The 24,109-nt window shown below is 42.1% G+C and overlaps 1 long non-coding RNA gene across 1 annotated transcript in view; it reads left to right on the forward strand.

The window, feature by feature from the left end:
• Positions 1–21,357: 21,357 nt before the first annotated feature.
• LOC142826527 (uncharacterized) overlaps positions 21,358–24,109 on the forward strand; it is a 37,848-nt gene continuing 35,096 nt past the window's right edge. The window contains exons 1-2 of the long non-coding RNA XR_012900720.1: positions 21,358–21,633; positions 21,775–21,901. This is a non-coding gene — a long non-coding RNA (uncharacterized LOC142826527). The remainder of the gene's footprint in view (positions 21,634–21,774; positions 21,902–24,109) is intronic.

Raw genomic sequence — 24,109 nt, forward strand, 5'->3', positions numbered from 1 at the left:
CTTGCGCAAAAGCACATGCCAGTGTAGACGGGTCTTGCGCAAATACTTTAACGCAAAAACTCTTGCATTAAAAGTATTTGCGGAAAATCTTGCCAATGTAGACGTAGCCAGATTGTTTAGTGGGTATGACTTCATATGTTGTTTCACTTTATTTAATCTATTCCGTAACACTAAATAAAATCTGCTTCTTATGAACCCTCTCAACAATAGTAGTTTGCTCCTGTTTTATCTCCCAGTTAATTTAAATATCAACTAAATCACACATATTAAATATTCTAGATACTGAGAGATGCTAGTTAATACCTGCCACTGCAAGCATAGGTGCTCAGTGTCTATAGTTCAATTTGTTGTATAACATTTTTGAACCACAAAATCAGCATTATTTAGATACTGAAAATATTTAATAATTTGACAAAGGGCATATTATACTAATTTACATGTAAGTTTCCATCTATAGTTCTGCATATTCATAGCAGCAGCAAGATGATCTATTTATTGTCTGTCTTGATTGCATAAAGTGTTTTAATTCTGGATTATACAGATACATACTCTATTTTCCCAAACAAGCAGCAGTTAGGAAAGTAAGACACGCACTCATCCATCAGCAGATCAATGTCATGCTGTTAGTAGCTGGGGCTTGTGTCTGATACTAATTTTCTGCAGGGGTACTCATTCTCAGGCCCCACCCCAACACCATGCTCCAACCCCCACTCATCACAGCTCTTCCTTCTCCTGCCTTGCCTTTTTCCACCAATGATGGATGGATCCACTGAAGAGAAAGATTGATGGAAGAGCTGAGAAAATAATTTTTCTTCTCCTTTTTCCCCTGTATTCCCTCTCATTTTCATACAGAAGATGCTGACAATGCAAGGAATGCAGGTTCCAGAAATGAACTGGAACCCATTACTATAGACCCACTCCTGTTGTGAGTCATCATGAGGACACAGGGGTCTGCATTAATGGATTCTGATGTATGATTGGAGTCCAAGTTACTATTCATTGAGCTGCAGCATCTTCTCAGAGAAAAGAAATAAAAGGAGAATCACAAGAGGAAGATTTGTTGATGAACTATTTTATCAACTTGCTTTCCAAAGGTTCCAAGGGGGTGGCTCTAGGTTGGAATTTTAGGTGAAGCACTTGAGCCTTCTTTAGCTGTTCTACAGCCACCCATGCTGGCCCAGTCCCCATGTGAGCACCAGGCAGTAGTGCAGATACACTTCCAAAAGTCCTACTGCTGCTCTTTTACATATGTGCAAACTTAAACACAGAGACGTTAAAGTCCAAATTTGCAGATGTGCATGCCTGAAGCTAGTGCTTGAAATGTTTGTGGAGAGGAGGTCACAAAAGGCTGTATTACCCAGCCAAAAATGTTAACAATACAAAAACTAACTAAGAGGACATGCTTTAAGCACTGTGGCCCAGTCTACAAAGATACTTAGGCACCTAAATCCCAGACTTAGGGTGCATCTAGACAGCACCCTTCTGTTGGAATAAGCTACACAATGTGCACTACGCAAGTTGCACAGCTTATTCTGAGTCTAAATAGAAAGAGCTTATTTTGAAATTTAATTTCAAAATACAGCCAGTCTCCGACATACGAACACATTGACTTACAACCATCCGCACTTACGACCAACCTCGCAGTAGCACGTTGCGTCTGCGGTCGGGCAGCATGTTTATGTTTCATTCCCTCATATACATATCTTGCCCTTACAGTATTTTCTGTGTTTGCTTGTGGCCATCAGGGTAAGTACAGTCATTCCTCATTTAACACTATAGATGCATTTCTGAAAATGTTTGTGATAAGTGAAAATGTGCTATGCGGGCTTAATTTTCCCATTAAAAATAATGGAAAAGGGGGGGGTTGCGTTTCAGGTGGTGGTGGTGGCAAAGTCAATTTTTTGTTGGTGCTGGGTTGTCAACGTCAACATTAGATGTCTAGCAACACAAGTCACCATGGTTTGTTAAAACACAAAGATAAACATGTGAGTGAGCGGAGGAACGCTGTGACCACATGTATTCATCCGCTCATGCGTATTAACACTGTTTTCACCAACTTATACTGCTGCATGAAGTAGTCTGCCACTTAATTATTTTCGTGTTATTTTGGGGATGGTCTTGTTATTCGAAAAACATTCCCTAAAAAAAAAATCATACTATTGCAAAAACGTGTTAAGCGGGCACATGTTAAACGAGTAATTACTGTAACAGGAAAAGGGCTAGTGATAAGGGTGGTGAGAAAAGAAAGAGAAAAGCTATTGATTTGGAACAGAAAATAGCGATAGACAATACGAAGGGGGTCAAACAGTGTCGTTCATGTCGCGTAATTTAGGGCTATCAAAATCCACCGTAAGCACCATTATAAAGGATAGTGATTGCATTCGTGAAGCAGTGAAAGGGTCTGCACCTATGAAATAAAAAATTCTAACAAATAAAAGAGCAGGTCCCATCCTGGAAATGGAAAAACTCTTAGGCTACGTCTAGACTGGCATGATTTTCCGCAAATGCTTTTAACGGAAAAGTTTTCCGTTAAAAGCATTTGCAGAAAAGAGCGTCTAGATTGGCACGGATGATTTTCCGCAAAAGCACTTTTTGCGTAAAAGCATCCGTGCCAATCTAGACGCAGTTTTGCGCAAGAAAGCCCCGATCGCCATTTTCGCGATCGGAGCTTTTTTGCACAAAACAATACCGCGTTGTCTACACTGGCCCTCTTGCGCAAAAGCATTTGCTCAAGAGGGCTTTTGCCTGAACGGGAGCAGCATAGCATTTCCACAAGAAGCACTGATTTCAGACAGTAGGAAGTCAGTGTTTTTGCGGAAATTCAAGCGGCCAGTGTAGACAGCTGGCAAGTTTTTCCGCAAAAGCAGTTGCTTTTGTGGAAAAACTTGCTAGTCTAGACGCAGCCTTAGTGTTTTGGATGGAAGACCAAATTGAAAAACGTACACCGTTAAGCCTCATGACAATACAAGCTAAGGCTCGTAGTCTTTTTGAAGACTTAAAGAAAAAGGAGGGGTCTGACTGCAACCAAACTTACACTGCCAGTCACGGTTGGTTCAGCCGTTTCAAGATTCATGCAAATTTTCACGATGTGAAAATAAGTGGGGAGACAGCTAGTGCTGATTTGAAAGCAGCAGAAACTTTTATAGAAGAATTGGATAAGCTGATAAAAAGAGGGAAATTATTTGCCAGAACAGATATTTAATGTTGATGAGAGAGGTCTCTTGGAAGAAAATGTCTGAACATACCTACATACATAAGGAAGCAAAAACTATGCCTGGTTCTAAGGCTTTCAAAGACCATCTAACAGTCTTGTTAGGAGGCAATGTTTCTGGGTATAAACTGATACCCCTCTTGATTTATCACTCTGAAAACCCTAGAGCCTTCAAGAATATCAGCAAGGCTACTTTACCAGTCCATTATCGTGCTTAGAGCCGGACTTGTTCATGGTCACCCAGCAAGCCCGTGGCTGAGCAGCAAATAAACCCCAATCTCCTGACTCTGTGCTTAAAAACTAGACCTAGATGTACTTTTATTTTATTCTTCTTTAGGGCATAGTCATGCAGACATGTTGGAACTGAAAGTTTTATTCTTTTTATATTTCTTTTCTTAGGTTTAGTAATGTAAGGTAATATATAATCATATTTAAGATTGTAGTAAGTCAAATCCTTTAGTAAAATATATATCTCCTATATTTCCTTGTTCTAAGATCTCATATTGTGTCTGTTAATGAAGACTATAAGAATGTTAAAGGCAGAGGCCTTAATTGCTTAACGACACCTCTTTGTCTTACCAATATAGATGTTGATGTGCCGCATAGCCTTGAAAGTCTTTGTAACATTGCTTGTGTGTGTTAGAGGAGTATGAATGTGTCGAGATAAGGTGCAAAAGTTATATTGCTCAGAACCAGATGGCCAAAAAAAGGAGGGTGAGCAAGCGTGGGTGAAGACTAGACGACCTGGTAGCAGAGAAGCCATCTATAACCATACATGCGTACCCTGACTCAGAAGATGATTGGATATTGGCAGATTGACGAGCCTTGAAGCAAGTGGGCACCCCCGAAAGACGATTGATTACAGGATGAGCCTTGGAAAATGTTTTGGGAACACTGACATAAAAAAGATAATGTTCCGGTCACAAGCTGACAGAGAGGAATCTATGGATTTCAACAGAGAAAATGATTATAAAAGCAGGGTGCTTTGCTATGGAACTTTGGGTTCCACAAACATCAGATCAATCGACCGACAAAGGCCCGGCTCCCCCTCTGTGTTCGATCGATAAAGGCCCGGCTCCCCCTCTGTGTTCGATCTAGCTGGCCACTAGATTGATAGACTCTGGACTGGTAACTATAACATTGTCTGGCAAGAGTGTGTGTGTGTGTGTGTGTGTGTGTGTGATTGAAAAGCATATGCAACTGTTGTATTCTCAATAGATGCAGCATACTGCCTTTTCCCCTATAAAAGATTTCATGTGCTTCGTTACACATCTAAGGCTGTTAAAAGCAAAATTAGAGAGTGCAGCCTCTACAGTTCTCAAAAGACTCATCCTTAGATATAATTTTAAAATTTATCCAAGAGCTTTAGTATTGCTATCTATTTAAGTTTGTGATTGCTGGGAAGAATGGACCAGCTTCCCTTCTCTGCTGGACATGTTATTACACCCAGACTAATTGATCCCATATTGGCAGTTTCCTTCGAATAACAATTTTAACACGACATGGTTACAACTGTCTTTTAAGATAGGTAAGTAATGCTATTTCCATGTTATAGATTATGAAACTGAGTTATGGAAAAATTAAGTAATTTGCCCAAGATTAGAAGTCAGGAATTCCTAATTTACAGTCTTGTGCTCAGCCTGCTAGATGATGCTGAAAGGATCAGGGCAGAGATATTTTTGCTCACCTTCTATATGAGAGATTCCCCTGATTTTGGCCCTTTTGTCAAATGGTCTCTTTTACAAGATGCAGTGCATCTTCATGTTAGACCCACACCAACCCTTATTTGACAGGTCATGCTTCCAATTTTAACAGCTGCTGTCAAAAGCTTTCTGAGAAAAGGTGAAGCCCTGAAGATCAGGAAGAAAGCTGTTGTCAGACCCACTCAAGAAAGCATCAGTCCACATACCCTATGGTGTACAAAATAAGTTCCATAACACTGAACAGTTGGTAACAAGTTTGGGGCCTTACCAACATGGAGCATGTTTGAATCAGTGCCTTAGAAGTGAAAGGCCCTATATCCTATTACAGATTCCCAAAGGAAGTTGGACATGTTTTTTATTAAATCAAGCCATAGTTTTCAAAGAATTTCTTTGGAAATAGGAACTGAACCTTATGTTTGGTTTCCTGCCAAATGCAGGATAGTACATAAAGGCAATGAATACATATTTTTGAACTGCAAGTTTGTGAATTGGTTGTTAGATAAAATGAAAGAGAATTTTATAAAGAATCCTCCGATAGTGACACAAATGTGAAGGTCTGACTTGCTGCAAAATGTGCATATTTGGTGTTCAGATGCATAATATTTTTATTCAGATTTTTATAAGCTATTAGTAGTCTATATGGCTCACTAACAGAAGTTGGCATAATTCCTAATATCTCATGATAAACCTATTTGTTTACTTAATCCATGGTAGCTAGAATGTTGATGTTAGGTTTTATCATTCCCCTTAACATTTCACCTCCTATTTAGTGGTTTAGTTTCACTCTTTTGCCATAAATGTTGTTCATAGCAATATTTGGGTAGAGGAAGACAGTAGCTGCTGCAGGACTACTGCTGTGTTATGTCATTTCAGACCAACCTGATAGCTTTCTTTGATAGGATAACAAGTCTTGAGGATAAGGGAGAAGCAATGGATGTGGTATACCTAGACTTTAGTAAGGCATTTGATACGGTCTCGTGTGATCATCTTATCAATAAATTAGGCAAATACAACTTAGATGGGGCTACTATAAGGTGAGTACATAAGTGGCTAGATAACCGTTCTCAGAGAGTAGTTATTAATGGTTCACAATCCTGCTGGAAGAGCATAACTTCCGCAGGGGTCTGTTTTGGGTCCAGTTCTGTTCAATATCTTCATCAATGATTTAAATATTGGCATAGAGCAGTGGTCCCCAACCTTTACAGGCTCCCGGGCACCCAGGGGCGGGGCCACTCACGTACTGGGCGCGTGGGGAGTGGGGCCGCGCGTCCTGGGGCACGCCAGGTGCGGGGATGCCCTGGGGCTGGCACCTCCAGTGCGCCGCACGCCGAGGGCGAGGCCGTCCCAGGTTGTCGGCGGGTGCACACAAATGCCCTGGCGGGCGCCATGGCGCCCGCGGGCACCGCATTGGGGACCACTGGCATAGAGAATATGCTTATTAAGTTTGCAGATGATACCAAGCTGGGAGGGGTTGCAAATGCTGTGGAGGATAGGGTCATAATCCAAAATGATCTGGACAAACTGGAGAAATGGTCTGAGGTAAATATGATGAAGTTTAATATGGACAAATGCAAAGTACTCCACTTAGGAAGGAACAGTCTGTTTCACACATATAGAATGGGAAATAACTGTCTAGGAAGGAGTACTGCAGAAAGGGATGTATGGGTCATAGTGGATGACAAGTTAAACATGAGTCAACAGTGTGAAGTTGCAAAAAAAGCAAATATGATTCTGGGATGCAATTAACAGGAGTGTTGTGAGCAAGGCACTAGGGGTACGTCTAGATTTACTTTCACTTTCAAAAGAAGATATGCAAATTTGGTGGTAATTTGCGTATCTTCTTCCAATCGCTTTTTCAAAAGAGTTTTTTTCTAAAAAGCAAGCAGTTTAGAAAAAACCCTTTCTTCGAAAACCTGTAAACATCAATTTTTGAAAAAAGTTCTTTCAAAAAAAGGGTAGTTTTTTTTGCAAAAGAATCGCGTCTAACCTGCTTGTTTTTTCAAAAAAAACTCAAAAGTAATCAGAAGATATACAAATTACCACTGAATTTGCATATCTTCTTTCGAAAGTAAAAGTAAGTCTAGATGTATCCTAGAAGTCATTTTCCGCTCTACTCTGTGCTGATCAGGCCTCAAATGGAGTATTGTGTGCAGTTCTGGGCACCACATTTAAAGAAAGATGTGGAGAAATTGGAGAAGAGCAACAAGAATAATTAAAGGTCTAGAGAACATGACCTGTGAAGGAAGACTGAAAGAATTGGGTTTCTTTAGTTTGGAAAGGAGAAGACTGAGAGGGGTCATGATAGCAGTCTTCAGGTATCTAAAAGGGTGTCACAAGGAGGAGGGAGAAAAAATTGTTCTCCTTGGCCTCTGAGGCTAGGACAAGAAGCAATGGGTTTAAACTGCAGGAAGGGAGGTTTAGGCTGGACATTAGGAAAAACTTCCTAACTGTCAGGGTGGTTAAACATTGGAATAAATTGGTTAGGGAGGTTGTGGAATTTCCATTTCTGGAGATATTTAAGAGGGGGTTAAATAGACATCTGTCAGGGATGGTCTAGATGGTACTGGGTCCTGCTGTGAGGACAGGGGACTGGACTCGATGACATCTCAAGGTCCCTTCCAGTTCTAGTGTTCTATGATTCTATGGACAACAATAGACTCCCATAAAGATTTGTTTATTCAAACTACAAGAAATGATGGGCAAAAATCTGTTTCTCATTTGCAATGGTGCAAATCCAGAGGCACTTTATATAAGGTAATGAAATTACTTTTGATTCACACCAGTGCAAACTATTGGCAAAATTTTGTCTCATACTATGTATGAGATTCTTTTGGGGCTATGATCAATATTATAGAAAATACTTATCTGTGGGTCTGAATGTGACAGTTCTGGTTTTCTAGAGTGTAATGTCATGCACAATATTAGATGATACATTTTTGCTTTGAAGTTACAATGCAAATTAAGCAAAAAATGTCAGCCTTTGCTTAGAATTTCTTGTTTGGTTTTTTTGAAAGTGTGTCACAAGCTGACCAGGATTATTTAAAGTCTTTTTAAGATTTTAATTATCTTCCAAAGGTAGAAACATACAAGTTGGACTCAGTTGACTCAAAGCCAAACCTCCAGATTCCAATAAATCTTCATGTAATGTAAACATATTTCACATATATAAAAACAGGAGCTATAAAAAATTTAAAATTAATGTAAGTGTCTCTCATATTCTGCCTATATGCTGTTTAATAGTTACAGTGTTACTGGATAAAGGGAGAGCAGTAGATAGAATATATTGTTTTACTGTGGCATTACAGTAGTTAGTTTTTCATGAAATCCTCCTTTCAAACTCCTGTGAGGATCTGGAAGTGGTAAATGGACCTATAATATCTCTGAACTACTTCAGAACTAATTCTGGTCTACATTGTTACATAACAAGTTGCCCCAAAGACAACTATTGTCAAGCTTATCTGTGCTGTCCCATCCAAAGAATGGATTGTGAGTGATCATAATTTGCTCCCTAGTTTTCCCTTGCAGATTGCTATTGCTCTATACCAGGAGTGGGTTATTCCCCTTCTCACATAGGTTCAATTCTGATGGCTGGTGTTTTGGGGGCAAGTTTAAGGCTGCTAATCATGTTCACTCAGATTTGTTCCCCTTCACAGAGTGGGGCATTGTAGATCATGAGTATTCTTCACACTATCTCATCATATCGCTACTCTTTCCTCAGGACAGCTGGTGTCTGTCTTCTGTTGGGGGTTGACTCACTCTATTATCTGGTTACCACTCACTCCTATCTGTCTACTACTTTCTACAGAATAATTAGTGGGTACATTCGGCCCATAAATTTGAGTTTAAATCCATCTTCATTTGTGCTTTGCTGTTCACCTTTAAACCCAGTATTTTATGGGCTTTTTTTTCAGTTTTAGCATCACTGGAGTTAAAAGATAAGGAGATAATGGAGTGCACCGTTTAGAAGTCCACCCTGTAGAGAAGTGGCTGGCTTGCAGGACTGGTATTGAGATTTAGAGTCTTTCACTTATATGTCATCAATTCAAATAAGACCCAGGTTAAGAGTGGATTGTTTGCTATTTTAAAGAGTTACTATTTTAGGTTTAGTGGCCTATGAGAAATTAGTTTAGTAGTCCCCTCTCAATTCTGAATGGCAACAAAAATTTCTATCTTTGACACCTGTTCAGTGTTACCAACTGCCACAATTTTTTGTGTGTCATAATATTTGATGTTTTTCTGAAAATCCCAGTTCCTGTAGTCATGGAAAGATGAGAGAATCTCAGCTTTTTTTTTTTTTTTTTTTTTAAGCAAGTTTCTAGTACTCATAGTTGGAAAGAAAAGTTTGAACACGTGTCCTCTAAATATTCAAACAATAGGAGATAATAAAAAGAACAAATATAATTTTTTTTAAATTATATTTTTATGAGTTTCATAATTTTTTGAACACTTCTGCTTAGCCGTGTTGCTTATTGGCAGTCTCGAGAGAAAGGTCATTGCTTGAATGGACAATATGAGGGAACCTGAAATGTCTTCTTCCTTTTGGTGATCTCTCCAGCTCAGGAGAGAAATATTGGCATGCCAGCCAGTGTGGAGAAGCTTGTGCTGATGGAGATGGTGTTTCATTTGTTGTGAGGATAACTTCAGTCTACAGGGCCTTCATTCTGGTGTCTGAGATGGGCAATTTAGGAAGGCAGAAGGACATTCCACTCTCTTTGCTGAAGAGGTTCAGATATGCAAAAAGTGTTTTGAGTCAATAAAAAAGGAGGGCAGCTGGAAAAATGTGCATGTTTTACAGAAATTGGCAACCAGGTAGGCCTGTAAGGCCTCAAGGTTCATGTTTAGCATTGTGACTAGGGTTGCCAGGTATCTGGTTTTGAACCAGACAGTCCAATATTTGAGCTTTCTGTTCAGGAAACAAATTGAGAAAATATAAATGTCCGGTATTTTCTAAATAAGATGTAATGTAGATTGTGATGTAATGTTAAATGTGTGTGGTATCTTTGTTGAAAACATCTGACAACCCTAGTTGTGACAAAAAAGACAAAGGATTGTTGCTTCAACTGAGACTCAGGACAGATGTATAGATGTAAATGTAATACCTGACAGGAGGAACCAAACTTGGGACGTCTGGATCTTAGTGCATGAGCCTCTGCTGCTTGGGCTAAAAGTCAGCTGTCTCTCAGCTAAGGCTGTGGAGCAGGCTCATTGTTTCTCTCTAGAAGTGGTCTAAAAGTGACAGTAGATGGAATAGTGATCCACACACAGAAGGTGTGTAAGTTATGCCACGTCTAAGGAATGTGGATGCATTCTTTCGCCATCCCTCTAAACCTTGTTTCATGAGGAAGAAGGGATGGCTCAAAATAAAAGTTTTTTTCTGAAGTTTGGTGCCGTGTAGGTGCGGTTTGCAGTTTGCATATCTTTTTCCAACTTTTCTTTGTAGTGTAGATGTAGCGTTATATAAGCACAGAGGAGGGGGAAAAATAGAAAAAAGCTTCAAACAAAACAAGTGGATGGCAATACCCCACTGTAGCCATTGATTCTACCATTTAGTACCATTTATCTATGGGAGTCTTTCCTTTGCCAACAAAGGGATTTGAGTCAGGTCCATGGGCTGTGGCAGAGAAATACCAGTTCCTTTCTGAATGCCTGGATTTTTACCAAATCTCCCCAGACTGGGATTGCAGTTTTCTTGGACCTTTTTTCCAAATACCTTTTGAGGAGCTAATGCCCCTCAAATAGTCATTTTGTAGCTTTCTGCTGTATTTTCTCTTCCAGCAGGTACATATTCCTATATCCTACTGTACTCGCTGTTTAACATTTCTGAGGGTGGCAGAGCCTCACAAACTGGAGTTCAATCAGTGAATTTCATGTAAGGGATATTTACACTCTCATATCTCACATTTACAGCAACACACTAGAAAACCTCTTCCATCTTTGTTATTTGTATTTATCATAACTATTTGTATAACCCATCAGGGAACATAAACCGAAGCTAGACTGGACAATTTGTATGATTTGGCTGCCAACATTTGTTTGTTATAGATTTGTGCTGCTAACATCCATCATTTAATTATTCTCTAGTCTAGATAGTTATTCTTTATAAAGGTATAGACCGTAGTGTTGATAAAAAATTGTTTTAATGAATAGATTGGGCTACTTTGAAGCTATTTAAGTTAGTGTGGACAATTGATATAGTAAAAAATAACTCCTGGAATCATGGTTAAAGTTGCTCCCCATCTGAAATGGCACGTGATAAGATGAGCAATAAATCCATAATAGCAAGTGCATTTGTGCATTTATTTAAAGGCAATTTTTGAGATGGCTGGGGGAGCTGTATTGGAGAGTTATTTAAAAATAGAAAAATCTTTTATATAAGGCTATAAAATATAGGAATAGTTTTAAAATGGCTCAAAAGCATTTACTTCTTTAAATACTAGCAGATTTACATGACATTGGTTAAGTGTGTAATGGCATACTCAGGCCCCATACACAGATGGGGCCAGCAGGGAATCCTCAGGTCCTGGGTGAAGTGGTATGTGTGTGTGGGGGGGGGGAGAAATCAAGATCTGTGTGGGTGAAGATGTGTGTGTGTGTGGAGGGGGGGGGGGGGAATCCCCAGGCCCTGAGAGGAGCAATGGGAATGGGAGGGAGAAAGGATGGCATCTCTAGGCTCCATAAGTAGCCTGGTGTGGGGGGGAAGGCAAGGGAATCCCCAGGTGAAGAGGCGGGGAGATGGAGGAGACAGGATATCTCCAGGCTTCATGAGGAGACATGGGGGAGGGTGAAGGGAATCCCTAAGCTCTAGGTGAAGTGGCAGGTATGGGGACAGAAAAGAAATCACTAGGCCCCACAGGAGCCTCACAGTGTAGGGGTGAGGGAATGTCCACACATCTGTGTGGAGCGGCAAGGGAGGGGCAGTGTGCAGGCCTCCCTAGGTGGGAGGAAGAATCCCCGGGCCCCATAGCAGGGGGAGGTAATGCCCAGGCCCTATAGCTCTATGAGGGGAAGGAAACCTTACCCTTAAAAGATGGCCTGGCTGGCAACATGCAAGAGCTCTGTCCCTAGCCCCTCAGTCCCATGCTGGTGTGGCTATGGCCACTCTCCAGTATCCTATCCCCGCTTACTGCCCCCAGGGGCGGGATTGAGGATTGTGTCCCTCCTCTCTCTGCCCCTCCCTTTCCATGTTGTGGAAAACAGCTTTATTACCACCACTTCCCATGTTCCTGGCACAACCAAACTCTGACCTTGCTTTAAGTTAGGGTAAGAGGAAGCTGCCTGCCAAATTTGGTGGCCCTAGCTGTTACCATTTAGGAGGAGTTTTTGCACAAACAGACAGACATTTCATTTCTAAAATACATACCTATAGATAGATAGATTTACCTATAAGCATGTACAGCTGCCAATATACAAATGTATAATTCAATACAGGCATCCATATTTTTAAGTTATATAACTCCCAGCAGTTTTAATGGAAGTGTTATATTGTTTATTGTTAATTATTATAATTATTTGAAGTGCTGATCGTGGTCTATAGGCTTAGAAAGGCAGATTCACATTAATGGGTGAGTGAGTAAATGCTACTACTCAGTTCATTCTGTGCTGTTGTTCAAACAGTGAGAGGACTGGCATTTTGGGGTGATGGCCCCTTACTAGGCAAAGGAATAGATTGTACGAGTCAGAAGGTTCTAAGGCTGGTAGAAGTGACAGTCGGGGGCAGAGGGTAGCTGGAATTGAACAAGTTGGCATGGCCGTTGACATGGCTGGTGGGTTATGGCAATTGAAACTGGTGTTAAGGGAGGAGTATTTGAGACTGGGGAGGAGGAAGTGACAGTTGCATTAGGGATGGTGCAGTAACAGTTGGGAGGGGCAGTTGGAGTTAGGGCTGAGGGGATGGCAGATATGAATACCAGTTGGAAGAGGCAATTGAAATTGAGGATGCTAGAGAGGCGGATAGGAGCCCTTCCGCCACTGATGCTTTATCCAAGTGCCACTTCCTGCCCCCAAGTCCTGAATGACTCCTCTGCCTCATCAGCCAGCCATGCTCTACCTTCTATCACCACTTGACACATACTGCAGCTTCCTGATTCACCTCACTTCTTCCCCAACTGCCTAAATAGCCTCATTCATTTCCCATGTCCCTGAACTGTCTGCCCTGAACCCTTGGAGACTACCAGGACAGGGTTGTGCATTTAATAAGGCCTTTAACGTCATGAGAAGCTTGTGGAGAGAGGGGTATGCAACCGGTGGTATTTTCCTGAGGGAGGCACACTTTCAGAACATTAGGAAATGCTATATTTACTTTTTGTGAAAGTTTAATGTATGAATAACTGGTTTGGGATTTATATTTGAAATTTTAAAAGTTTCCCACATTCAAAGAGTATGGTAAAAAAACCCAACAAAATTAACAATTTTTGGTAAATTTGAAATATTTTCATTCTGTTTTTTGTAAAGGTCAATTTTTAATATATGGAATTTCCACATTTTTTCTATGAAAAAAAAATTCAGATTCAACATTGAACATTTTCTCTTTTGAAGAACAAAAATTTAAAAAAAAATATTTACATTACAAATCCCATACGTGAGTCTGTTGAGCACAAAAAGTGGGCAATACAAAAGCCAACCCAAATCCTAAAAATATTTTTAAACAACCACAATATTTGTTTTCTTCTTTAAAGCTTCCCGTGACAAATTTTAGAAAATGAAAAATTCCTAAAAGAATTGAAATAATATTGTAAAAAAATCTGGTTTTAGAAAATGATCAAATTTAGACCAGCAGCATGCCAATATCCCCCAAAATTGATTGAAAAATTCTCACAGGAATGGCTGCATGGGAGAAGTTTGGCCCAAGGCCAGACGCTGGGAGTTGAGCCCTGGGACCAGCCAGTGGATGGCGAATACTTAGCAACGCGGGGCCCAACGCATTTGCTTTGCTCGCCTTGCCCTAGGGCCAGGCCTGAACCTTAATTATGGAGTCATTATGACCTCTCCGTAATATTGCATACGTTTGCACAGTTCAGCGCTATAACAGTTCCCAGTTGAGCCTAAAAGTCAGGTAAACTTGTTTTTAATAGCTTAGACAGACAGTGACTATTCTTCCTAAATACACAATTTCATATGCATATGAAAGTGAAAGTATTATTTTGTGATGTGCCCTTCTTATAAGAACAGAATGATTTGATTTTGTTAAAGAAGGACTCTTTACTGTGTCTAAATATTTTGTTTTGAAGGACTTCGCTTTTAAAAACAGCAGTATTTGCTTCTTTTTGTTTCTACATCTGTTTGTTGTCTTATAGCATTCATATATTTCCCAAGTAATACCAACAAGATAACATGATTCTTTACACTATAATGCATTCCTTCTCTTTTATTAACATAATAATGTTTCCTTGTAGTTCATAAAACTGTTGCCTCTTTTTGACCAGCTTGCCAAAGTTTGAGTTCTTGGGAATAGCTTGGGGATATTCCAATTAGTTTGAATTCTTGGGGATATTCCAATCAGAGGAAGAAACTGGTGATAGGAATTTTCTTTGATGTAATCTTGTTTATTTCCAAATGCAGGGAGAAACAAGAACAAGAAAAGTAGTTTCTAGCTTTCAGACTTCTTTATGAGCATACTGTGAAGCTAAAGTGCAGGGCTGGCCTTAAACATATGCTGCTGCTTACGGCACCACTAAATTTGGAGCACCCTTGCTCCAACATTGGGCACCCTTGCCCCAAAAGTAGTGGTGCCCAATGTTGCAAATGCCTATAGATGGGACTGAAGGCAGCCCTATTCCCCAACTCCCACCCACCCTCCTACAGGCTGTGCTGGCTCTGCCAGCCACCAGCCCCTGACTTCTTGCACCCATGGGCTCAGTGCCATGGCTCTGGTGGCCCTCATGTCCCAGGCAGTTGCAAGCAGAGCTCATGAGCTGGAGGACTCTGGAGGAGCAGGGAGTGGCCATGCAGTTAGGAGCCGGAGAGTAGTAGAGGTTTCTCTTTCGAAGTGTTGCTTTTCTCCAACCTGTGGTGCAGCTGACCTCTGCTCCTCCAGCCCACACTTGCAACACTCCTGCCACTCAGGCCTCTTACCCTGAAGTTCAGGTGAGCCTCCCTCCCTGTCCTGCTCCAGGGTTGCCAATCTCCCACACTGGATGGAATGGACACCATTGCAACAAATGGAATCCGGCCTGGGAGAGTTGGCAGACCTACCCCCAAACCTTCTGCCCCTGCAGCCCTTCCTCGCCTTGTGGTAGTGGAGAGGGTGCCGGTGGTGGGCTGCGTAGGGCACCAGCACTGGTAGGGACATCACTGCTCGAGTGACATGCACATACCCCTATCCAAAACATGTGATCTTACAAACCACACCTGAATTTAAAACACAAATCTTCTTGGTTTTAACTGGGCCCTCTTAGATGTTTGATCCTTTAAAACCAATACTCTGAAAAACTAAACTTAGAAAGAAATTTCCTGAAGCATTTTTCTGAATTTCTAGTTTCATTTGGACTCAAAATGCCTTTTTTTTAAAAAATGGAACCGGGGGAAATGTGATGGGGAAAGGTGGTTTGAAATTCTGAACTACTACAGTAATCACCTAAAGAAACATCCAGGAATAGGTCTAACCAAAATTGAACAATTGAAAGTTAATCTTTTAATTCCTGGAGACTCCAGTACAATCTGGGAGGGCTGGCAATCCTATTGAGATTCCCAGCATGATATTTTTTGTGTCAGTATGTGGAGTGAGCAGGGGTGGCCACTCACTGACCACGAAGGGGAAGAACCTCTTTCTGAGCCTGTGTGGGCTGAGCTGTGGTCTGCCCCTTTAACTCCCCAGAAGCCAAGGAACAGGGCAGGAAGGATAAAAGCCCAGCCCAGGAGCTAAGTAGACACACAGCTGTTGGAGAAAGCGCAAGCCTGCCCGGAGCTCTCAAGCCAGGAGGGCCCTGAGGACCTTGGAGAGGCTGAGGACTGGTCTGGACCACCAGGCCCTTGCTCCAAAGAGATCTTCTACACCCTGCCCAAGGGTTCAGACCACTATGACCATGAGAACCAGCAGACAGCGTGGAACCAGGTAGATGTCGAGGGGGAATTAGGCAGTGGTCCAGGGGAAGCCAATGGCTGTCAGGTTGATCTCATAACATTGTAGAGGGTGTCAGCATGTTGCAGGCTGGATCCCTGCAGACTCCAGTGGCAGCCATCGCTGCCACTGCTATGGTCCTAGGCCAGGACGCGGTGGAGTAGGGAGGGCTCATGTCCCCCTTGCCATCCCACATGCTGGGTGGCAGTCTCCCCCTCCCCGCTCATGCCTGGGGAACTGTAGCAAACAATGCAAGTATGCAGGGGCAAGATTAGAAGGCAAATGCACAAAATGAGCTCAGTCTAGCTAGAGACATAAAGGCTGTGTCTACACTGGGCCACTTATTCCGGAAAAGCAGCCGCTTTTCCGGAATAAGCTGCGAGCTGTCTAAACTGGCCCCTTGAATTTCCGGAAAAGCAGTGACGATTTACTGTAAGAAATCAGCTGCTTTTCTGGAAAAACTATGCTGCTCCCGCTCGGGCAAAAGTCCTTTTTCCGGAAAACTGTTCCGGAAAAGGGCCAGTGTAGACAGCACAGTAGTCTTTTCCGGAAAAAAGCCCCGATCGCGAAAGTGACGATCGGGGCTTTTTTCCAGAAAAGCGTGTCTACATTGGCCACAGACGCTTTTCCAGAAAAAGGGCTTTTCCGGAAAAGCAGCCTGCCAGTGTAGACGCTCTTTTTCCAGAAATACTTATAACGGAAAACTGTTCCGTTTTAAGCATTTCCGGAAATTCATGCCAGTGTACACGTAGCCAAAGGGTAACAAGATGACATTCTACAAATATATTAGAAGCAAGAGGAAGACAAAGACAGGATTGGCCCATGGTTCAGTGAAGAGGGAGGAAAAAAAATAGGAAACTTGGAAGTGGCAGAGGTGCTTAATGACTTTTTTGTTTCAGTTTTTGTCAAGGAGATTGATGGTAATGGGATGCCTAACATAGTGAATGCTAGTGGAAATGGGGTAGGTTTAGAAGTTAAAATAAAAGAACAAGTTAAAAATTACTTAGAAGTTAGATGTCTTCAAATCACCAGGGCTTGATGAAATGCATACTATAATACTCAAGGAGCTGATAGGAGGTATCTGAGCCTTTAGCTATCATCTCTGAAAAGTCATGGAAGTCAGGAGAGATTCCAGAAGACTGGAAAAGAGCAAATATAGTGCCCATCTATAAAAAGGGAAATAAGAATAATACAGGAAAATACAGACCAGCCAGTTTAACTTCTGTGCCAAAGAAGATAATGGAGCAAGTAATTAAGGAATTCATCTGCAAACATCTGAAAATAAGGTGTTAGGTAACAGCTACCATGGATTTGTAAAGAACAAATCTTGTCAGATCAACCTGATAGCTTTCTTTGATAGGATAACATGTCTTGTGGATAAGGGAGAAGTGGTGGACGTGGTATGCCGAGACTTTAGTAAAACATTTCATATGGTCTCTTGTGACCACCTTCTCAATGAACTAGATGAGGCTATTATAAAGTAGGTGCATAACTGGCAGGATAACCATTCTCAGAGTAGTTAATGATTCACAGTCATGCTGGAATGGCATAACAAGTGGGGTTCTGCAAGGGTCTGTTTTGGAACTGGTTCTGTTCAATATCTTCATCAATGATTTAAATCCGCGTTTCTCAAACTGTGGGTCCTGACCCCCTAAAGGGTTGCGAGCAACTTAGAGAGGGGTTGTGGTATCACAAAGTTTGAGAACCCCTGATTTAAATGATAGCATAGAGAGTACAATTATTAAGTTTACAGATGATACCAAACTGAGAAGATCTGGAAGTGCTTTGGAGAATAGGGCCATAATTCAAAATGATCTGGACAAACTAGAGAAAGAGTCTGAGGTAAATAGGATGACGTTTAATAAGCACAAATGCCAAGTACTCCACTTAGGAAGGAACAATCAATTGCACACATACAGACTGGGAAGTGATTGTCTAGGAAGTAGTACTACAGAAAATGATCTAGTGGTCATAGTGGACCACAAGCTAAATTTGTCAATAGTGTGACACTGTTGGAAAAAAAACCCAACATGATTGTGGGATGTTGTCGAGGGGTGTGTTCCCCCACGGTGTTGGGGCCGCCTCGCTAGATAATGTCCCCACGTGTCGGCCCCTCTGTCTGGTCTCTATGACCTTCTATTAGGGTATATATGACCCTTACGGCCCAATCCAAAAGTACCTTTCCCCTGTATTAAGGTATACCCGGCTCTTGAGACCCAAACCCAAATTACATGTCCCCCTGTTAGGGTATATATAGCCCTTGAGGCCTAGTCACAAAAAAGCCTCTCCTGGCCAGGGTAGGGAAAAGGGTGGTAGGGGGACCCAGGCCCTCCCTCTCCACCGGTCCCAGCCCAGGGCCCTTTAGGCAAAGACTATTGCTCCTGCCTGTTCGGCGGGGAATCCGGCTGCTACACACCGAGCTGCTCTATCAGTTCTCTGCCCTGGGCTGCTTCCTACTATGCCCTGGTACCACTGTAGTCTGCTTGCCTCCAGGACCGGTCCTTATTGGGGGCTGGTGCTGGGGTTGCGGACTCTCCTCGCTCCCTCGAGGTGGTGGCTGCTGGCATTGCTGCGGGGTTGGCTTCAGGCTGTGGCTCCAGCTGCGACTGCTGGGCTGGCTGCTGCTGAGGTTCTGGTATCAGCTGCTGCAGAAACACAGAGGGAGTGCAGCCTGACCTACTCCTTCCCCCCGCTGCCTTTCTAACTGCAGGGCTCTCTCTGCTTTTATATGCCCAGCAGAGCTGGACGGGCAGGGCCTTCTCAGCCAGCTGGGCCTGGGCTACTCTCTGCCCTTCAGTGCGGGGCGTGTCTGCCCCATCACAGATGTATTAGCAGGAGTGTTGTGAGCAAGACACAAAGTTATTCTTCCACTCTACTCTGAACAGTTGGAGTATTTTGTCCAGTTCTGAGCACCACGTTTCAAGAAAGATGTGGAAAAAATGGAGAAGGTCCAGAGAAGAGCAACAAAAATGATTAAATGTCTAGAAAACATGACCTATGAAAGAAAACTGAAAGGGGATATGATAGAATTTTTCAAGTATTTAAAAGGGTGTTACACGGAGGAAAGAGGAAAAATTGTTCTCCTTGGCCTCTGAGGATAGGACTAGAAGCAATGGGCTTAAATTGCAGCAAGGAAGGTTTAAGTTGGACATTAGGAAAAACTTCCTAACTGTCAGGGTGTTTAAACACTGGAATAAATTGCCTATGGAGGTTGTGGAATCTCCATCACTGGAGATATTTAAGAGTAGTTTAGATAGAGATGATCTAGATGGTGCTTGGTTTTGCTGGGAGGATAGGGGACTGGACTTGGTGATCTCTCATGGTTCCTTCCAGTTCTAGTATTCCTATGATTCACCTCTGACTGCTAACTGTAAAACTAACTTAAACAACCATTAATCTATTTACACAACAAAGAGCTAGAAGCACTAGGGAGAAGGCACTTGCAAAGCAAGAAAACAACAAGTTCTAGCAGCCGTCACTGACCGTAAGAAGGCACTGAGGGACTGTTGGGTCGGTAGGGTCATATATAGGGTGTTGCACCTGCACCACTCCAGAGGGCTCCACAGCCGACCCAACGGGTAGCATCTAGGATAACAACTTTCCAGTAGTTGTGCACACAGCACATGTACACCTCAATTGGAATAGATATGAGCAATACATCTTGAAGAACAACAGTTACAAAGGTAACTTTTTTTACTGTTATATGTAGTTTACAATGGAAGCTGAAATGGCTAATCCAGACAATGGTACTGAAAGTGGTAGTATGGGCCTCAAAGAAAGGACAGTGTCTGCGTGTATTGGAGAATGGTGTTGTGCAAGTTAATTGATACTGAAGCATAGATTTTGCCTACTCTGGCATTTAATCACCAGGGCAGCTGCACTGGTGTGAAGTTCTAATGTAGACATCAGTGTCTGAAATTTCTGTATAGATAAGGCCTAATGGTCAGAATTACATCATCAGTCCACTGATAACAAATACCCCTGATTTGGTTTATATTGGAGATGGATTTTTGGTTTTGGGGGAGCAGCAAGAAGGTGTTCCATGTTACAGTCATGCAGAGTCTAACATCGACATCTAAAACAACAGTATTTATTTTAGCAAAACCTCCCTTCAAAACTACATACTAAAGAACAGATGGTACATCTGTTTCTATTTCCAGTATGATGTCATTAATCTGTTTTTAAGAATCTAGTGTGTAGCTAATCAATGGATCATGGGAAAGATTCGTGAAGGAGGGGGGGAAGGGAACCTGTAAGACTCCTGTCACAGTTTTCCCCTGATTTATTCTTTTGGGAGGCAGGAATGGAAGCAGTTTTGCCAATGAATCTCAGATCACTGCAAAGGCAGGATCCTCTGCATGAAGACCTCTCACCCCACCCTGTAGCTCTACCTGTTTACGAGTCTATTGCAGTAATTTTGCCCTTGGAATCCTATTTTTAATGGTTTCATACAGTTCCCTTTGAAATCAATGGAAAGATTCCTCTGGACTTAACTGGGATTTGGATCAAGCCCTTATTGCAGCCCCAAGCAGTACTAGTCCTGTACCAGTTTTTCCTGCATAGGGGTGAAGTGTCTCTCCCAATGGCCCCTCTCTCTCATCCTAGCCTCCCTTCCATGGCCCCTAATCTCTGATCCTTCAGCGTTTGCTGTGGGAGTTTCTTGCAGAAGATGGGGATGATGCGACTGCAGCAGCCTGGTGCTCACTGGTAGTCTAATATTAGCAAAAAGATTTGACCCATTGAAATTAGCTTTGGTTAGAAGTTAATTTCCTCATATCAGGACTGCCTGTATTTAACACTGGAGTGCTTTGACACCTATTATCTTGCTTTAAATGCTGATTACATTTTAGTCCTGCTTCATCTCAGTAACAAGAAGGGGCATTTTGCAAACACAATGTCTGTCATTTTATTATTACCACAACATAACAGTTTCACAAGTTTGCCACTCTGTGGCTTCAGCCTGTAGGGCAGCATCTGGAACTGAAGTTGAATTTTAATTGCAAAAGCCCTTTGGGTGGCCTGATTCTCCACTTTGCTCGTTCAGTTTCACATCAGCATAGCTCAGTGGAGTGACTGAGTGACAAAGTAGAACTCCAGGCCCTTACTATACTATTGGGAGAGGAAATTAATTGATTAATTGATTCAGTGCTTTTAAAAGAGGGTTTATTTTTGAAGTATTTAAGGGAGATTTGTTTTAGCCTCTTGCATCCAGCAAGACACTTTAAGAAGTATTTCAGCAGCTTAATACAGGAAATGTTACTTTAAAGCCCAGGCAGCATAGTTATCCCCCCCACACACACACATGTCCCTCCATTCCCAGCAAGACTGCCAAATCCAGAGTTTTTCAGGAGCAGTTTAACAATCTAGCAAACCAAGGAACTACAAAATATGCCATGTGAGTCAGATGTTTCTGGTGTAACAACCATATGATCAAAAAGTTTCTCAAACAAAACCATTTGCTGGTAGGATAGGCTGGAGCCAAGTCTCTGTGTTGCAAGGCCTGTATTTAGAGCTGATTTTTGTAAATGTCAGGAGGAGTTATTTAGTGCCACCCAGTGTTGGCAGCTAGAAAAAGAGAGGTTAAGTAGGGTTACAAATGAGTGGTTTTTTTCAGTTAAACACAGGAAAAAATATAATACTGGCTCTTGCACACTATGTCAAGGGTGAGCAGCAATTCTACAGAAGCTTCACAGCAATAACAAATCACTGAAATACAGCTTCCACACAGTGGAGCTACATTTTATATCTGATTTTTTTAAACCTTGTATACACATTTGGAAATCAATTTAATCTATTTTGGACAGATGCAGATTTCCATTGAACAAGGCCCACTCCTCTAAACTCTGGAGAGAGAGCGTGAGAGATATTGAAAGAGATGTGCTGATGTTTCTGGTCTGATGTTCAAGAAAGTTAGAGCAGGACTGACTGTTTGTAAGTATAATGTTAAGAGATTTCTCTTTCCCTTTTCCCCTCCTCTTTACAGAAGTTAAAATATTCTTTCCTCCCTTTCTTTATCTCAACAGTTGCATGTGATTTGTGTTTTCCCCGAGGCCTGTAACACTATACTAAATCTCGCTTGTCATTTTAGGCAGAAAAATAAATACCCTCAGAAGCAGAGTCTAATTTTTTATAATGTATGTTTTGTCCAGTTCTTGCTGCTTTTGTCCAAGATCACAAAGCGCATTATAAAAGTGGCTAAACGTTACAAGCCTCATTTACCAGATAGGGAAATTGAGGGCAGAAGTTATATGAACTACCTAGCCAGGTCTCTGTCAGAATTGGGAATAAAACCTAAGAGTTCAATTCTGTTCTCTGCTTCTAATGGTATGTCTTCCTTGCAATTGATGGTGCGACTGTAGCACAGGTAGGCACACCCACACTAGCTTTAATCTAGCTAGCATGAAAACAGTGGTGAAGATATGGTGGAATGGCTTCAGTACAGGTTGTAGGCCTGTATGCAGGAATTTTTGTGGGGGGGGAAGGGTACTTTTTTTGTAAATGTGGACCACAATTTTTTTTAAATATAAAGAAGTTCAAAATAATCATTCAGTGAGTGTGCATAAGAGAGATTAATGAAAAATTTGAGTGGAAACATTCATTGGTAAAATGATTTAGTTATAACATACTAAAAATATAGTAATAAAGGTTTTATAAATTACAAATTATATATTAACAACAAATAGTCTAGTAGCACCTTAAAGACTAACAAAACATGTAGATGGTATCATAAGCTTTCGTAGGCACAACCCACTTCTTCAGGTGACAGGAGTATAAATCCAGATCCAAGAATAAATAAGGGAAGGAGGGGGAAGGAAGGAGAAAGAGACAGTGAATAGATAAGCCTCAGGGGTAGCTGAGTTAGTCTGGAACAGGAAAAACTTAAAAAACAACAAATAGTCTAGTTGCACCTGAAAAACTAAATAGTTACAAGAGGCTGATAACCATTAGTTTGCACTTGGAAAGGAAGATGACCAACACCAGATTCTAAACAGACATCAGGAACCATTAGCACCTTCATTGTTTGGTTGGCCAAGTCATTAAGATGTGGAAGATAATGTGTGAGCCATCCAATATCGCAGTTCATACCATTTTCATAAGAATTTAACTTGTGAATGAAGTTAAGTTCCAACTCTTCTCTGTGTATTTGGCTTGTGAAATTGGTCTGAAACAAAACAGCGACTTGGAGATCCATTAATGAGTGTCCAGGAAGATTAAGGTATTCTCTAACACCTAGAATTTTGTCCAAAACCTTTGGATGCAAGAAGCGATCACTTATAAATCCTGCACTAGACAATTTTGATGCAGGAGGGTGCTGAGAAAGGTCAGTGATTGTCACACACCACCCAGCTGGGAGGGGAATATAATCAATTGCACATTTTAAACGGGGGTGGGCAATAATTTTTGATGAGGGGGGGCACTCCAAGAATTTGGTAAATGGTTGAGGGCTGCACTCTTCCATTGTATTAATGCAGGAGGTGCAGGGGTTTGGGATGGAGGCCGAGTGCAGAAAGGAGCTTGGGGTAAGGGATTTGGTTGTGAGATCTGGGAGTTTGGGTGAAGGAGTGGATTGTGACTTGGGGCAGTGAAATAGGGTACAAGAGGGAGTGGAGGGTCTGGGAGAGGAGTGTGACCAAGAATAGGGGTGTAGGGGATTGGGTTGCAGGGCTTGGGAGGGATATGGGTGCAGGAGAGAATTCTGGCCTGGGGGAGGGGTGTAGGAGGAGGGAGTGCAGGGTCTAGAAGGGGGTTGTAGCCTGGAGTAGGTGGGTAGGAAGGAGTGCAGGGGCTGGGAGGAGGTTGTGACCTGAAGAGGGGTGTAGGCGGGGATGCAGTGTCTGGGAAGCTGTATGGGGGTTGGAGCAGGGGTGTAGAACGTTTGGATTATATGGGGGTAGGGGAATAGGAAGGGGGCAGAGGGTTTGGGGAGGGAGGGGCCAGGGTGCCAAAGGCAGGCTCAGGCTGAGACCCTTTACCTGGGTGACTTCCAGCCAGCAGCCTAGCAGGTTCCTTAACCATGGTCCCTGCCATCCATGCCCCTGTACTGCTCACTGCAGCTATTGGGACCATGTTTGCTCTTGCAAACACTGTGGACCCAGGGCATGAGGGAGGAAGGGCATTTGATATGCTGCAAGTCCTGCA

Source organism: Pelodiscus sinensis, chromosome 1 (assembly GCF_049634645.1).
Source record: "Pelodiscus sinensis isolate JC-2024 chromosome 1, ASM4963464v1, whole genome shotgun sequence".
NCBI lineage: Eukaryota > Metazoa > Chordata > Testudines > Trionychidae > Pelodiscus > Pelodiscus sinensis.